This window comes from Sabethes cyaneus, chromosome 2, assembly GCF_943734655.1.
Source record: "Sabethes cyaneus chromosome 2, idSabCyanKW18_F2, whole genome shotgun sequence".
NCBI lineage: Eukaryota > Metazoa > Arthropoda > Insecta > Diptera > Culicidae > Sabethes > Sabethes cyaneus.
In genome coordinates, this window is record NC_071354.1 from 191565349 (window position 1) to 191583338 (window position 17990).

Sequence of the window (17990 nt, forward strand, 5' to 3'; positions counted from 1 at the left end):
AAATTCTGCAAGGTTTTATTATTTTAAAAGTCAATGGAATAAACTCAGAAACCGAGCAGGCAGAGGTACCAAAATCAACTGAACCTTCAGTTATAATTTATCATAAATGTCAGTATCTAAGCAGCTTATTAAAAGCTCTTGAACAAGGGGTTTCCTACGCTACATTTCTGATTCATAACTAGGAATTATTCTTTCTTTCTCTGTGGAGACCGAATGAAGATTCTCTACCTCCGGAAGTTTTTCATTGAAATTTGTTCTCGTTTAAAAGATGACATGGTAAATTCTCTTCGCATTGTTAAATATTATTTTTTAATGAACTAGTCAATTAACTACGCGACAGAAATTGAGAATCGTTGATTATGAAAGGATCTTCTTCAAATCATATGATTTTTAAATATAGTTTTCAAGAGTTAACTTTTACCGGTTTTACCGGTATTGCATTTATCAATACCGAAAAACCGGTTTTCAAAATACCTCCCGGTATTGGCATCTCTAATAAGAAGTTCCGCTTTACTTCGCCAGAGGAGTTGAACCATTAGTGCCTACCCGAGCCGTCGGACGGGCAGAAGATCTTGGACCTTTGCACTAGTTAGACGCAATTTCGTCAGCTTGCCGCGATTAAACCTCGTTTTGTGAAAAAAAAACCAGTACACCTCTGACACAATTATCACTACGTGTCTTTATCATTACGGCCAATCGGAGTGTGAGCAGTCTCCGGCCAAGTGGACGGATTTACGTTAGTCAGAACCGTGGCTAAAACCGAGTAGTTTCGGCCAAGTCGTCCTGCATATATCCGTCAGGGCAAGAACCCACAAGCAACAACCATCGGCTAAGTGGGCCGCAAAGAACCCGTCCAAGGAGTAGTACAACCACGGCCAGGTAGGCCTGTAAGCGGTTCACATCCACGCGCGGCCCGGTGTGTTCCATGACCGGGCGCTAATCTTTCATCTTAGCATCCAGTCGACGAAGACAGTAGTTACCCTTCTAGCAAAGGTAACCGAAAGTGGGCCGGATTGAATCCGGCAGCATAACACGTGGCGGACGACAAAGACCCAGCGGAACGACGACGGCGAGCAGATTGTGATGGCAAACAGCGGGCCCTTACACTTACACGACATACACCTACAAACGTAAGTCAATTTTGTTGAAAATTTAGTAGGGAGCTAGGGGCTGTAGGGAAATTCAGAAACGTGCCAAATATAAATACGAGTTACTATAAAAGTGATCTTATTCCTTAATCCTCTGCTTATCCTCCGGCATTGTTGAGCCGACCCTGAGAGCTTGTAGAGTTGTGTGCCTGAACGGGGTGGTAGCGAAAGTAAGTTACAAAAGTAGATCTAATTTACTGCTTGGACGTGCCAGTGTATCGCTTTTCTAGTGTCGTTGTCTGTGGTCATTAGCAATGCCAAGTACACGAAATCATCTACCACTACAACTTCGTCGCAGTCAACGATTGCCGTCAGAGAGATGTGCGCATTCGTCTCCTTTCATATATTTGGTTTTCGACTCATTTACTTTTAGCCCAATCCTCCTAGCCCCGCTTACAATGTTGCGTGGATTGTATCCGTCGCAGCAAAGTATTTGGCCGTGACATCAAAATTTCAATAAGTCGTGTCAGTTGGGTTTGTTCGTGCATTATGTGGCATCGCTGGTCTCGGTCGACTGTATCGTATGCTGCTTTGAAATTACCAGAGATGTGACGCGGGGGGGACGTTATATTCCCGACATAAACATTCCCTTCTCATCGAACCTGCCCATGTCATTAGCCCGGAATAATTGTAGCTTTTCACTATTTCTGTCCTCCTCCTGTGTTGCCCAAGTGATCTCAGGTGGCCCTGTGGATATTCTCCACACCTTCCCACCATTTTGATAGATCTCTTGCAGTGCGGCTATACCAAATTTTCGGGATAGTTCTTCAAGAACCCTCTCGCTACCCATGAAATCCAGCGATCTATAGTTCCAGGTACCAAGCATCCATCTCGTGTCGTTATTTCATTGACTTTGTCCATGCTAAATATTCAGATTCTTCTTGTTACGAATTTTCTTGAACTTTGTAGCAAATTTTGTTTAGATAGGTTGCCTTGTTAGCGCCTCGCTTCCGAGCCGCGTACTGAGGCTACCATCTTGGCTTCAGTGCTGAGACTCCACGTTTCTTAATTCAGCTGCCCGATTTGGATCAGATGCTATCGTGAATCGCGCTTATATGAGACAGCGCACTATTCCTCTTTGTGCAACCTAATCAGGTTCCTGCATACTGATAAATGCCGATGCCGGCCACGTCCGAATGCGGGTCCTGGTGGGATGGAAAGGAATATTTGCCCAATACATGTTGCTACTAAAGACCAGGAAATCCTCTGCATCTTCACGAGCATTTCGGGAATGGAATTTTTGTAAATTTAGTAAAAGGGGGGTACTAGATAAGGGTCTATCTTAATAGATAATGCAATCTTTCGAACGCTACGCACGATTTCGGTGTGGTTTCATTCAGGGATGGTTCGATCACTTTAACTCCTTTTTGAATCATTTGACAGTACCGTCTCAGCCGAGCCAAATATGACAATGTTATTTATGGGACATTTGTAGAACTAGTTCCAATCTACAATTTTTCTGAACCAAGTTTTGCTATATCTTTTGTAGTTACGGTGATACAATGCTAGTACCTTATTAGTGACTAAATGAACATTCATTTAGTCACTAATAAGATACTAGCATTGTAGCGCCATAACTACAAAAGATACAGAACTTCATTCAGAAAAATTATAGATAATAACTGGTTCTACAAATGTCCCATATATAACTTTGCCATATTTGGCCCCGTTAAGACAGTACTGTCAAATGAATTAAAATTGAATCAAAGTGATCGAACCATTCCTGGGTTCATTATAACGCCCGCGAAGACTCTTAGCACTGATTACTGACTAATTCGGATATTAGAGTAATTCAATCTAGTACATGCCACAAATATCGTAAATTTCTTCGTCTATCCCGGTAAATGAGTTAATTATTCAGGCTGGCATACGATGTGTTGTCTTAAAATGTCATCGAGATATATTAAAATACCTGACTGAACTTCGCGCGTATGCGTATCTACGTGATATAGTCGACAACGAGAACTATCCGAGAACGAGAACAAATTCGAAGACCGCCCGCACGAAACTACACGACATCTCTCATAAAATCGAATGCATGGTGATAAAATCAAAAATTCTCCTTCCCCGATCAAACCACTACGCAACAACCACGAACTATATCATTATACTTTAATACAGTATGATGCAGGTAATACACAGGTCAGGTGTCAGTATCAGTAGGTATTTCGTAAAACTGTTTTTTATTCTTTTTTCATTCCAATCTAAAGTATAAGTATAATAGAATTGAATATAAATTACAGTTGGACTTCTTATCAGAACGTATTCCGATTATCCGATACTTGCGATTGACTATTCTTTTCTAACGTAGGGTGTGGCTTTGATTTATATCTTGCAGTTTTTTTATTCCAGATATTCTCTGAGCAGTTAGGCAGGGTGTTTTAAAAGTTTACAGTATTTTACAGTAAGTTTACGGCTTTTCAGCGTTCTTAACCCTTATCCAAAGATGCAGAATAAACTTTTGAATTATATTTTAGGATTAGATAACCTATCAATTTTATCTTAACTTACTTACATTCGTAAACGGCTTGAAGCCATAATCGAAATCCGCCAGAAAATAAAAAAAATACAGCTGCCAAAATAAATTGATGTAACAAAACATTTATTTTACAAGTTTCAAAAAAATAAAATACACTCAGAGGAAGATTTTCCAAGCTTCGCATCAAACTATCATGCAAGTATCAGTATGATCAAAGCGATGCCAAAACCAACAACACCGAGCGCGATGCAAGCGGTAGGTTAGGTACTGCATCTCGGTATACAGCTTCTGCAGTAGGTGCATATATGACTAAAAGGATTCTTCTGCTCTGCAGTAAATCCGCAGCGACCGTCCGTCGCTACTCGTTGTATCCACGCATGCATGCCAACCAACCGAGTCAGCGACTGACGCAGGGCCACCTAGTTTGGTGTCCTAGTTTCTTGCAGTGCCATTCTGCCGTGAAGTACCAATCATCTGGCGGCTGTGATTTGCTCTGACACAGTGAGCCGTTCATCTCACCAGCGTGCTGCATGCTGTTCGTCAACAGGCGCAACAGGATGACTTGACCCTAATAGTAGAGCTTGCCAGCCGGTCACGAGGATGTCTTATCTCCCAGCCAACCAGCCAGCTAATTCTCACCTGAATTTCACTCTCATCGAAAGAAGCGTGAATGCAGTGAAATAGAATTTTCTCCGCTCCGAACGAGAGCGAAGAATTTCACCAGCAATGGAACAGTAGAATTTTCCTTTGGCTGAAAAATCCGGCTCAGTACTGTCAGAAACATTGACACGATAGGACTCTCGGTACGTTGCGAAAACGATCCGGCGCTGTACTACCCTTCGCATAGTTTAGTACAGGGTACATAAGTGTTGGACGGTTGGGAGCACTGGATGCTGTGCGTGGGTTAGTGGAAGGCAGCCACATTTTCCAGAGCTACGGGAGAGATTCTCTGCTTCTTGCTTCATGGTCCATTTGTGGGCTAACGTGAAGATTGTCGTCATCGCTCTGTTTGATCAAACAGGACGAGGGCGGATAGCGAGCGTGACTTCACCGTCCAAAGCAGGGGCTACGGACCGACTCCAGCTACCGAACCGCCATCGTCAAACATCTCGCCGAGATCCGTGCGTGCTTCAAGTGTGTATATGCTTTGCTTACCTGCTGCTGCAACAGGGGGTCGATGTGATAAGCATAGAAGGTTTCTGGAGTGAAAGCTACTAGTAGCGTGAGAAAAAGCAACAAGAGACTCGCTATGTGAGCGAAGAGTTTTATCATTTGTCGAAGGTGTGGGTGGTGAAAGGATGCTGTGCTGGGATTGTTGTTGGTACGAAACACAGTACGATAATGTTGAAGCATGACGGGGAAAAGAAAACAGTTTTTAATTAGAGGAAGAATCGGAGAACAATAGTCAAGTGCTCGTGGCAGAAACCGACTGGCTGATTGTGCAAAACAGAAAAAAACAGCAACAGGAAGACAACAAGTTTTGTGAAAACAGCAGCAAAGAAACACTTGTCTGGGGATTAGAACGATTTTGTACTACGAAATTTGAGTTGTCGACGTGAATGCGCTGTTTGCGGAATAGTGTAGTGTGCGAGGAAGGTTTTCAACGGAAGGAAGGTTTCTAATTTCTTTTCTTCTATTTTTTCCATGGTAAGAATTTGCAAACCATGTGCGGAGCTTTTAGTCTGGTTCAGAAGTGATTAAGGAAGGAGAGCATTTCTACTTCGGAATATTTAATTAGTGACTCTGGAATTTCGCTTTGCATGCGAATGCTGCCATACTTCCAAAGTGTTCTTGGAATTACATGAGCTCACTTTGAAAGTTCCTTGATAATAGTTCACCGTTGAGTCAGAGAGTAGGAAGAAACTGGATTCAAGGGAAAAAAACCGCTATCCAAATGGACCAATTATTATCAATTATTGCAATGTAACGATCCGCGTAAAAGAGAGGAAAAAAAGTCTGGAAAAAGAGAAAATCATTTGCGGAAGGGTAGGCTCTCAAAGGTAATGGGGGTGAAAGGAGGCGAGAAACCACTTCTCATTTTCTCACTGTGCTGAAAAACCATTCGAAAGATGTTACTGTGTACCGCCACCAGCAGTAGTAGGTACTCAAAGTGCGGACTGCAGACCGGATTCTGTGTCGTGTTTTGTGCCATGGAATTGCAAGTTCCACAAAGGAAAGTTTACACGGGTAGCTGGAGATGCACGCAGAACAATAGGGGGAAAATTTTCCTCTAGCTGGGAACGTTTTACGACTTGAAATGCTTGGCTTTAAAGCTGCAGCATGTAGACAGAGCTTTGATTTTTTTTTATTCTAAAAGTTTTTTTATGTGGCTTCTTGTTGAGAAATAAGTGAGAAGAGATGCGAGCAGAAGAGTAGAGTGAGCAGTTTTTGAATATAACCTACTTATTATTCGAAGGGTGTACGACTGGCGAAGAATAATTGTTTCTATTCAAGTATTTAATTGTCGGAGGTGCACTTTTTGAGGGCTTCCGAAATTTGCTGTGCAGAAATATGGCGGAAAAGGTATAAAGTTCAGTGCCTATGGGAAATGACTTCTGTTGATTGTCGGTAAATCGGATGCTGACTTGTCTGAACTTTGTAATTTAACATCGTTGTTCGCTTATCGTTTTTCAGAGAGCAATGCAATTCTTTAAAAATCTATTTTTAGCACTTTTCTTTTGGTCTGTTTGTTTTGTTTAGTTATTCTGTTGATGTCGAAAACTTGGTTAAACAAAATTGCTGCATATTGAAGTTTTTTTTTAATTTTATCAAAACGATAGTAACCTCTTTATGCAATCGTTTTCGAAGTTATTAAATTTTGTTCTATCAAGAAAATATGTTTTCAACTGTGTTAGATTATTATTACGTATCGAATGAAAGGTTCAATCACGAAAGATATTTTTCTGTTTATTTCAAAATATAGGGGAAACACAAATGACGGTATCGAATCCAATCGCAGAGAGCATTAAATTATCTGTGGATGGCCATAACATTTTGAATAATAAGATATTTCGCAAGCCCGTATTGGTTTTCCCAAAGCTATCAAAAGAGTAGGTAACGGTCATGAAATTCTTCAGAAAAAAAACCTGTCTGATTTAATACTGCAGTCATACTCTATCCACAGCGCTTATGTCGTAAAAGTTTACGCAAACTTTCGCGATCAAAGGACCATTCTTTGTTCCAAGAGTCAACGCTTCTCCCAAAGCCCCTCATTATTTTCATCATTTATTAACGACACAGTCTTACAAGTTTTCAACAAGACAGCTGCGGGTATCGATTTTTATGCTCAGCACGCCGAAGAACCTCAAAAATGCCAGAGAATTGGATTCTTCAAGTGAACAATTCTTGTGTAAAAACTGATTCGTGATAAAAAAAATCAGAAAATCAACCCCGATATTTAACTTTGAAATAAGTGGCTCAAAATGGAATCTCGAATATCCATATTTCAGAAGCTCTTGTTATAGAGTTCCCAACTTTGAATTGAACTGTTGAATTGAATTTGAAGTTGAACTTTGCACTTGCAATTGCCCTTGAAGTTAGACGCAAAATTTTATTTAGAATTAGTCTTAATAGTGGATTTCATATTGAACTAAAATTAAACTTGAATTTTTACTGGAAATTGGACTTAAATTTGGAGCAATTTTGAATAGAAGCTTTACAACAAATTATACTGAAAGTTGGACTTTAAATTGCACTGAACTTGAATTGAACTTTAAATTAGAATTAAATTTGATCTTTACATTGGATTTGAAATAAAAATGAAATAGGATTTGTAATATAATAGGAAACTTTACTTGAAATAGGACTTAAAATTAAATTGGAAATGTTACTTTATTTTGAAAGGGTGTCTGATGCGAAGAATCATTAATGAACTGGAAAATTTCGATATAGTCCAAAAATACAGGGTGTTAGCTAGCTTAGGGCAGATATTTCAGGAGTGATAGAGGATCTTACGAAAAAATCATTCTACACATATCTCAATCATTAAAGAGTTATTAAACATTTTTAGTTTTCGATTTTGTTTGGCTTAAATTAGTACTAAAACCTAGCATAGTTTCTGGCCTCAATTGAGCTTCTTCTTCTTCTTCTTCTTCAGCAGCATAAAGCCGGGGTGGCTCGTGCTGTTTCAAGCACTCGTCTCCATTCAACTCGGTCTTGGGCCACTCGTCGCGAATTTCCTAGTCGTCTCAGAAGTCGCAAATCGCTTTCGACCTGGTCGAGTCATAGTGCACGTTGGGCCCCCTGTTCCTGGTGCCGGTAGGGTTGTTGAAGAAGACTATTTTCGTCGCACTGTCGTCCGGCATCCTTACGACGTGTCCGGCCCACCGTAGCCTGCTAACTTTCGCTAGATGTACGATGGGAGTCTCGCCAAGCAGTGCCTGTAGCTCGTGATTCATACGCCTCCGCCACTCTCCGCTTTCAATTTGTACTCTGCCAAATATCGTCCGCAGCCTTTCCGCTCGAACACGGCAAGGGCGCGTAGTCCTCCGTGAGCAGCGTCACGGCTTCAAGTCCATAAAGAACTACCGGTCTAATAAAAGTTTTGTACATTGTTAGCTTCGTGCGGCGGCGTACGCTTCCTGGTCGTAGCGTTTTACGAAGGGCAAAGTAGGCCCGATTTCCCGCTTGGATGCGCCGCAGGATCTCTTTACTAGTGTTGTTGTCCGCGGTCACCAGCGATCCCAAATACACGAACTCCTCTACCACTTCTAGTTCGTCGCCGCCAACGGTTACCGTCCGTGGGAGACGCGCGTTTGTTTCCTTTGAGCCTCTTCCTTCCATGTATTTGGTCTTCAACGCATTTATTTTTAGCCCAATTCTCCTAGACTCCGCTTTCAGTCTGGCGTAGATTGCCTCCGCCGTCGCAAAGTTCTTGGCTATGATATCGAAGTTATCTGCAAAGCCTAGTTGGCGGCTACCCTTGGTAAAAATTGTGCCTCTCGCGATGCCCGCTCGTCGGATCACCCCCTCAAGAGCGATGTTGAATAGCCTCAATTGAGCTACCTAGCTCAATTCTGTTACTTTCATTTGAAAGCTATAAAAATTCATTAAATGAATTCATGAAATTTAGTAACTTTTGACGTAGGACTACGTCTTTGTTTACTATACTTGGACTGGGTAGCACTTTGTGAAAACGAAAATAGAAGTGTAACGTTTGAATGAAAGATTTCAAATGCTAATAACTTCTAAACTACGGAACGAAACTGAACGATTTATATGTCGTTGGATAGATAAAATGACCAGCAATTTTATAGGGTGTAAGAGAGCAATTTTAAGGAGGGCATAAGAGGGGGGGCTCCTATACAAATGAAATACAAATTTCCTCATAACTCTAGAACTAATCAAGCAAATGGAACTAAATTTGGCATGTGGGGGTTTTAGCAGGCAGAATTTTTTTCTATGGTATAATGAGACCCATCCGTCTTTTAACAGGGGGGAGGGGATTTTTTCTATGGTGAATTAGAACCTTTGCTTTTTTTAAGACGGATAGATCCCAAACAAATGAAATACAAATTTCTTCATAACTTGAGAACTAATCAAGCAAATGGAACCAAATTTGGCATGTGGGGGTTTTTAGAGGCATGAATTTATTTTGAATATATTTATTTTACGATGGTTTTGGACCCCTCACCCCAGTGGTAGGAGGATAAGGACTGTCATACAAATAAAACAGAAATTGGTCATTCATTACCATTTCAACCTTTATGATGCACACAAGTGATTTTTAAAAGAAATCTCTATGTCTCAAAGGTTGCAGGCGTTGTACTTATGATCCCCCGTCCACATATTTTCAAAGCCACCATTGCATTCAATGAAGAATTGAATCTGAATATTTCGCTATTCTCTTCTAAACATTCACTTAAACAATGGCACTCACAGATTCTTATAAACATACATATGCCAGCAATGCATTTTACATTAGTCTTTGATCTGATGATCTGATATAGTCCTACGTCACCCTTTCGTACAACCCTTCGGGCTGTATACCTTGTAGTTTTTAGAAGCCAAAGGTTTCAAAATAAGTGTTTCGCAAAACGTGTTTATCAAATTTCTCCTAAAAAGGTGTGATAAAATTTATTTCTTTTATTTACCAATTTGAAGCTCTAAAACCATTCTACAGTTTGCTTCCCGACATAAAACGCCTATCTTTTTAAATTTCGTTGCAATTTAACTTTAAGCGTATGGTTTTGGAGTGTTAAATTAGTATCAGAAAACAGCACAAATTCATACATCACGCATAGCACACTAGATCACCGCGTGCGACGGACAGTGTCTGACGCAGAGGGAAAACAATAACGAAACAGACTTCTCGGGTGTCTCTGGGACGTTTCTGAAAGCGATTTTTAACGCAGTATCAAAATGTATTCTTCGGTAGAACTCGCGGACTTTGTCATGGCTTCGCTAATTGTGTAGCAACGACAGCCCAGCAGAAGTATTGTAGATTTTCTGATCGTCGGCTATCTAATGTAAGTAAGCGAACACGCAATGATTTTAATTCAGGGACGTCTACGACGACGTACCGTAGCTTTAGAGAAGGCACATAGTTTTCAATAATGCTTCGAGGTGAACATCATCAGCGTGTGGCGTCAGGGATTAACCCAAAAAAAATTCGGATCGTGGGAAATGACCTCAAGACACGCACAAGGCAAATTGTGGCACAGTCCCATGTCACCCTGGAAATGTGGACCATGCTGAACCGGGTGAAAATACATCCTTTCCACAATACCGGTTCGAGAGCTTTTTTTGTCGGAAGGTTTGACCACTGCGACCATTATTTTGACCTATTGTGGTATTAGGCATTAGTTCAAGATCTACTGCTTGCGAATAAACCTAAGCGGTTTGAGTTTTGCAGGATTATCCAAGGAAAAGTGTAGGCCAAGCCTAAATTTATGGAAAAATGTTGTTGTTGTTGTTTTTCAGATGTGTCAGATTTTGTTCGTCGCACGCGGTAATCTAGTTTGCTATGCGTGATGTGATAAGGAATTCGTTAAGTTTTCCGATACTAATTTAATACCCAACACGATATGTTTAAAATTAAACTGCAACGAAACTAAAAGAGATAGGCGTTAGAACCAGCAGTGTAACGAGTATTTGGTCAGACTGACCTTAGTAAGGTACTCTCGAGCAGGGATGGTCCGATCACATTAACTCAATTTTGTTTTATTTAACAGTACCGCCTCAGCCGAGCAAAATTCGACAAAATCATAAATGGAACATTTGTAGAACTAGTTCTTATCTACAATTTTGCTGAGATAAGTTTTGCTGTATCTTTTGTAGTTCCGGTACCACAATGCTAGTAACTAATGAACGATCATTTGGTAAATAATAATTGGTTCTACAAATGTCCTATACACATCTTTGTCAAATTTTGCTTGGCTGAGGCGGGTACTATTAAATGAATCAAAATTGAATCAAAGTAATCGAACCATCCCTGCTCTCGAGTGTAGTGAAGTTCTGGATATAGGGAGTAGGACGAATCATGTACGACTGTCTAATTGTAAAATTTAATAAACTTCAAAGGAACACTGATTTAAGAAACAAGGGTGCCCCAAATCGGACCATCGTAAGGGGCTACACAATGTCACGCTGGCTTTAAAACCAGGTCCAAAATCTGATAAAAAATGTGGTTTAAAATCGGGTTTATAATCTGATCCAGTTTGAAAATCTGGTCCAAAATTTGATCCCAAATTCGTACCAAAATCTGATTTTGGTCCAGAATGTGATTCAAAATCTGGTCCCACATCTGATCAAAAACGTAGTCCAAAATATTATTCAAAACCTGGGCCAAACTGGATAAAAAATTGCCCAAATTTTAGGGACGAACCTGATGGAGGTCCGGCTGGTTCAGGTCCAGAATCTGGTTGAAAATATGCCCAAAATCTAATCGAAATTGTGGTCCAAAATATGATCCAGAATCTAGCTAAAATCTGTTGCAAAATTTATTACAAAATTTAGAACAAAGTTTGATAGAGAAATGTGATCCGCGATCTAAGCTCCAAAATATAGTCCAGGTACAGAAACTGGTTTGAAACCTGATACAAAATCTATTTGGTGGTTTAAAATACATATGATTAGAAAAATGGCCTAAAATCTGGTTTACATTCTGGTCCAGTTCCAGAATCTGGACCCTAGTTTGTTTCAAAATTTGGTCTAAAATTTGATAAAAAAAATACAGATACAGAATCTGGCCCAAAATTTGATCAAAGATGTGATTTAAAGCATCCAAAATCTAACCCGAATCTGATAAAAAAGGTGGTCCAATATTTGGTCTAGAATCTGAAGCAGGTCCAAGATCTGGTTCAGATCCAGAATGTGGTCCAGGTCCAAACCTGATAAAAATATGGTCCAAAACCCGACCCAGAATTTGATGCATGTCCAGAATGGGGTCTAGACCTGGTCTAGAACCAGGTCTAGAATCTGGGTCCAAAAGCTAATCCAAAATCCGATCAAAGTCCGGTAAAAAATGTGACTCAAAATTTGGTCCAGAATCTAGTCCACATCTGTTTCGAAAACTGAAACGAAAATTGATTAAAAATGTGGTCCACGATGTAGTCCAGGTTTAAAATATGGTCTAGGTCCGGAATCTGGTTCAAAACCTGCTCTAACATTTGGTTTGCGGTTTAAAAACAAAACAGGTCAAAAAGTGTATGTGGCGCAAAAGCTGCTTTAGGTCTATAACATAGCATTGTAACATCATTTCTATTGTGTGTAGTCTACTTATGCTTGACAAATGACTAAATAAATAAATCTAACCCAGAAACTCAAAAATATGGTCCTAAATCTGGTTTATAACCTGGTCCAGTCCCAAAATCCAGAAGATTTAATACAAAATCTAGTTCAAAATCTGATGAGAAAAAAACGTGGACCAAAATGTGGTCCAAATGGTGGACCAACATTTGGTTGTAATCCAGAATGTGGCCCAAAATGTGGTCCAAAATCTGCTCCTGAATCTAATCAAAATCTGTTCTAAAATATGTTACATAATTTGGAACAGCACTTTAAAAAACGTAGTCCAGATTTTAGTCCAGCTTCAGAATCTGGTTGGAGATTTACAATCTTATCAAAAATAATAAACTTAGAAGAAGCATTGATTTAAGAAACGAGGGAGTGCTAAATCGGGTCAAGGGTGCCATAATGACACGCTGCGGCTCTGTGTAGAACGATACTAGAACTTCAAATTGGTAAATATAAGCAAACAGTTTTATCATCCCTTTTTAGGAGGAATTCGATAAAAACGTCTTGAGAAACACTTATTTCAAAGCTTTTTGCTTGTAAAAAGTTACCAAATTTCATGAAGTAGGAGGTTTGAGAGCCACTTTCAGTAAAAGAATTTATCTGCTTTCAAATGAAAGCAACAGAGTTGAGCCAGCTAGCATAGTTTTTGTACCAGAGCTAATTTAAGGCAAACAGAATTAAAAAGTAGAAATGTTTAATAACTCTGTAATGATTGAGATTTGACCATATGCGCAGAAATTTTTTTTCGTCAAATGTGGTCCTCTGTCACCCCCTGAAATATCTTCACTAAGCTGCACTAACACCCTGCATATCAGGTTGTGCAATGGAAGGTAGTGCTCGTACCCATGCTCTTTCGCTTGGTATCCGAATGTTTTACTCACTGTTACTTTTGGTTCAATATCAAATACACTATCAAGTCTAATTCTAAGTAACATTTTGCGTGTAATTTCAAATGCAATTGCAAGTGCACAAGTTCAACTTCACATTCAATTCGAAGTCATGCTTCACGTGTGAATTAGGCTCAAGTTTAAGACCAATTTCATTGTAGGGTTTGCAGTGCTAAATTATGGGTAACCATCCGCCATCTTAGATTTAAAATTGGCATCAAACTTTCACTTCTAACATCAAATCTGTAACAGGGTTGAATTTCAAAATTATACCGAGTAACAAATTTCGGTTTCTGATAGTTATTTGTTATTTATATTCTTAAGAAGCCCTTATTGTAGGGGTCACACAATATGCAAACCACCATCTTGACTTTCATGATGATGATGTCCATCCCAGTTTTTACCACCGATTGAAATAAACAATCTCAAGCTGTAGCAAAATAAATCAAATGCACTCAAAATAATCTAACAAGTCGGCTAAGGCACGACAGCTGACTACATCATGCAGATGGAGGGCCATTAGCTGACGAGTGTTACGCAAACGATTGGCTCTATTGGCTATTGATAAAAAGCAATGCCTTGGTGCTACGTTTCGACAAAATTTGTTTAACAGAGTTCGCGGCTAACTATTAGTGTACTGTGTACAGCACCACTAAAGTATTTTTAAGTCGTGAGTTTACTAGACAAGAAAAATTTTACCCAAGATTTCCCGAAAAATTTGTTTTTGAATGAATGTCTGTTCGCTGTGATTGAACTGCACAACACGAAGCAAATCCCAAGTGGGAAAAGGCTGCTAGTTATCGTCGCATGTATGCTAACTAAGTTCTCAGCATCACTGTGCTTTGCTAAACGCATGATCCTGTTATATTTTCTAATAAACGGATGTACGATATCACTTTCAACCAATCAACAATTTGATCAATTTTGTGTGGCACGTCCTGTTCTAAGTTGCAATATCGAGAACGAGAAGTGCAATTTATTGATTCGGTTTTCAGCTGTCATCAGCAATTAATGCACACCGTATTTCATCATTGCAATCCATTTTATTTTTTCACGGTTTCTCGTTTGAGCGGTTCTCTCCGCTGTTGAAGCGCCAAATAGCGAACCTGTGAATAAAATGTTTGATTTATAGACGAGAAACAACAGCGTTGCGCTACTACAAATATCGCCTAGAAACAAAAACTCTGATCTTAACAGTGCTAATACAGTAGTTTTTGAAGAGAAAGTCAACTTAACTAGCACAATAACTGTATGTTTTTCAAGTAAAATATGTTATTCATAGAAGCCAAACAAATGCTACTCAAATTAAACATGCCTAATTTAATAATTTTTTTCTTGAGCATCCTAGTAGTATTTCTAATACCTAGAAAGATAAGAAAAGAAATAATACCATATGTTTCTATGACCCCATCTAATCTTTTTATTTGTAAATACGAATTTCGATTACGAACCGTACGATAATTGAAATACACATCTACAAGCAATTATTCCAATTGAGGTAGTAGAATTAAATAGTAACATTAATTATTTTTTATATTTTTAGGTGCGTCTATTCGAAATGTTTTCTCCAAATAGCACAAATTTGATTTACATTTACAAGACCGTTAACCTAAATGTGACTAAATGCGTTGTTTCGGATAACTAGTCTAGTTGAATCACGATTATTTGTGAGAAATGTTGTATTGTGAGATTTGTGACATCATGAGGAACTATTTGTGCAATGTGAACTGATTCCAGCATCATCAAATTTTTGGCAAATATCTGGAAAAATGGAACCCAACTGGTGATCAAATATTTCGGTTATATGCCAGGGATTTGCTGAAATGGGAACTGAATCGCAATGTGGGATTAGCGTCACGTAATGCTTGACCCCAAAGACTCAAAATTCTATTTTTTTTTTGTATTTATTTTCTTGAAATTGATTATTTTCTGCAAGATTACCATAAACGGATTGGGGAAAATTAGATCAAATTAAGTTTTGATTTTCTACTGCATAATACGAGGACTCGTTTTCAATTCTTACTTGCCAATGCAATAAATAATCCATGGCGTTTCACAATTCTATGCAGTCCATCTCAATTAGCAGATGAGATATGTCTTCTATTCGAGAACTGATGTCTTTATTATCTATATCGTTCATCGTCTACAATTAGACTGCAAATGCAAATCAAATGGCAGAGTAACAGAGATTTATTTGCGCTCGAAGAATATCTATATCGATCGCATTTGCATGCCAACATGTGAAATGCTATAGAAAGAGTATTCAAACAATAAAGAACAAATACTGTTATCGCTGTAATATTTTTTCTAGTATCATAAAAAATTTATAACACATATTTCATACATTAACATTCTTTCTACTGTAATAAAACTATAAGGTTCCAAATTTTTGACATCGGTGAATATAAATCTTTCGGATTTCACATCGACCTGCATGTATATGTATGTATATTGCACATAGATTAAAAAGCATAAACTTTAAACTAACTCAATCTACAAGAATCTGAAAGCTGTGTTTGTTCATATAAACGCGTCCACAAGACCAGGCCACTTTTGGAGAAAATTTCGCGACTCGTGATTTCGGAGATTTAAAGTACGGTTCAGTTAATAGTTAAGTAACTGCGTTGATGCCCTTTTCTCTCCTCAGTTGAATAACTTATCGAGTGTGCTTCAAGGTAGCAGAATGGGACCTCTTCTGTTGAGTTGTTTTTGTTTCTTTTTTTTTTTTTTTTTTTCAAATATATGACTCGATGCAATTATATTCAATAAATCATTCTTTTAATGATTGTCATCGGTTTCAAAGGCTCTTGGAAGTGTTTAACGTTTGGTACCTAGGAAGTTGACTTGTAACCAATATCTCATAATGTTAGGCAAAGACTAACTACCGCACCCCTGTTCACGTTTGGTTATAGTCAATTTAACAGCTTGGGTCATTCGTGACTTCAGGGTTTGGAATTGAACCTGGGTCCACGGCGTAAGTGACTACCACTACACTGGGATTGACCCCCAATTTTTTTGTAATGATGAAATTCTACTTGGTAACCAAGTAAGTATTATTTTTTCATTAAACAAAATTATTTTCTACAAAAGAGTTTTCATGAGCGCAAATGATGAGAAAACTCAAATTATTACAAATACAGAATCTAAAAATTATGTATTAGTCATTTTACACAATGTGCGAGAAGACCTGTGTAATCGACCTCCACGGATTTGTACCAAATTTTGTTAGATTGTTCGGCTTAGCTCACCTCGTTTTTTCATGGAAAGATATATAATATTAAGATTAAAACAATGTGAATGTTGAAGAAACTATCCCAAGGAGCACGAAAAAATATTAATTTTTATCAGCAATAGCCGGCACATGCCAAATAGTTCCGTTTGAAAAATGTACATTTACATTTTTCTCTCAATCAGTACAATTCGACCTAAAAAATTCCAACACGTTCGTGTTTTCTAGATTCTTTGACGTTGGACCACATCTTTGTTTACTATTCTGGATTAGTGATGTCCAAAATTTTCAATTATTCGATTACCGATTAATCGGTGAGCGTTGTCTGCACTAATCGATTAATTCAACTATTCGTGTCAATGGTGTTCGATTAAAAATATTCGAATATTTCTTTGATTAATTCGATTAATCGACCGATTATAAACGATTAACGAGCATTATTCGGGCATTATTCGTACTCATTGAAATATTCGATTAATTCAACTACTCGTGCTGGCAGTATTCGATTAAAAATTATTCGAATATTCCATGTGTTATTCGGTTAGTTGAATTAATCGAACGATTAACAGACATCACTATTCTGGATAACACTTTGTAAAAACGAAAACGGAACCGTAACGTTTAAACGAAAGATTTCAAACATCAACATTTTATCATTGCACGAAATGCAGTGTGTTGTTCACTTTGCGAAGGTGTTATAGCTTGCAAACGGTGTGACGTCTGCTTGAAGTGATTAAAGGAGGAATAAGTAGTAGTAGTTCTGTGGATGCTCAATTGCATCGAGCGAACCGGTGACAGAAATAAGCGGCATCGGTTACGCTCGGTTCATGGATGGAATAATTCAGTCCGAAGATGTGTTGCATTTAGAACAAGTGGTATTTTTGGAGCATCCGTGACACCTCGCTGTCTCGCCAGAAGGAATGCAGCTGCAAAGTGTGCTCAAATCAATTCGATTCGAGAAAGAAATGAATATTTTGATTTTGAGGATTTTTGTGCATCTGTTGGATGTAACCAAGCATAGCGTTCAACGAAGAAACTACATAACTGAACGTGGGATTCTTCTCCGCTCGATACGTAGATAGATAATTACCGTTTGAATCAGTTAGTTATGAAAACTGTCAAAATGTGAGAAGAAAAAGAAACGGTAAAAATATCGGTATTGCAAAAGGCAAAGCCTAGATGCTACATTCCGTTTTTGAAACTTCACACTCTGTTTTTGTTCAACAGACTTTGCAGCCAGTAGCTAAATCTGCGGATAAATCCATAGATTTCCCGTTTCAATTGTGATCTACTGAAATAGTTCACAATTTATAGCACAGAAACATTCCCATAGTTGAGGTATTAATTGATCGAACAGGACGCTGTCGCTACCTATGTCTTCAGTTCCAGGTAATAAGTTTGTTCCGAGTGGTATAAGTGTTCCGAGTCGACGTTGGGGACGTTTCCTTGATTGTTTGTAGTGTGTAGAATTTAGATAGGTTGCCGTATTAGTGCCTCGATACCGAGTCTGG

The 17990-nt window shown here is 38.7% G+C and overlaps 1 protein-coding gene across 1 annotated transcript in view; it reads left to right on the forward strand.

The window, feature by feature from the left end:
* Positions 1 to 5214: 5214 nt before the first annotated feature.
* The window catches only part of LOC128737874 (uncharacterized), a 345115-nt gene continuing 332339 nt past the window's right edge, over positions 5215 to 17990 (forward strand). The window contains exon 1 of the mRNA XM_053832615.1: positions 5215 to 5241. The gene's annotated coding sequence lies outside the window, so the exon portion shown is untranslated. The remainder of the gene's footprint in view (positions 5242 to 17990) is intronic.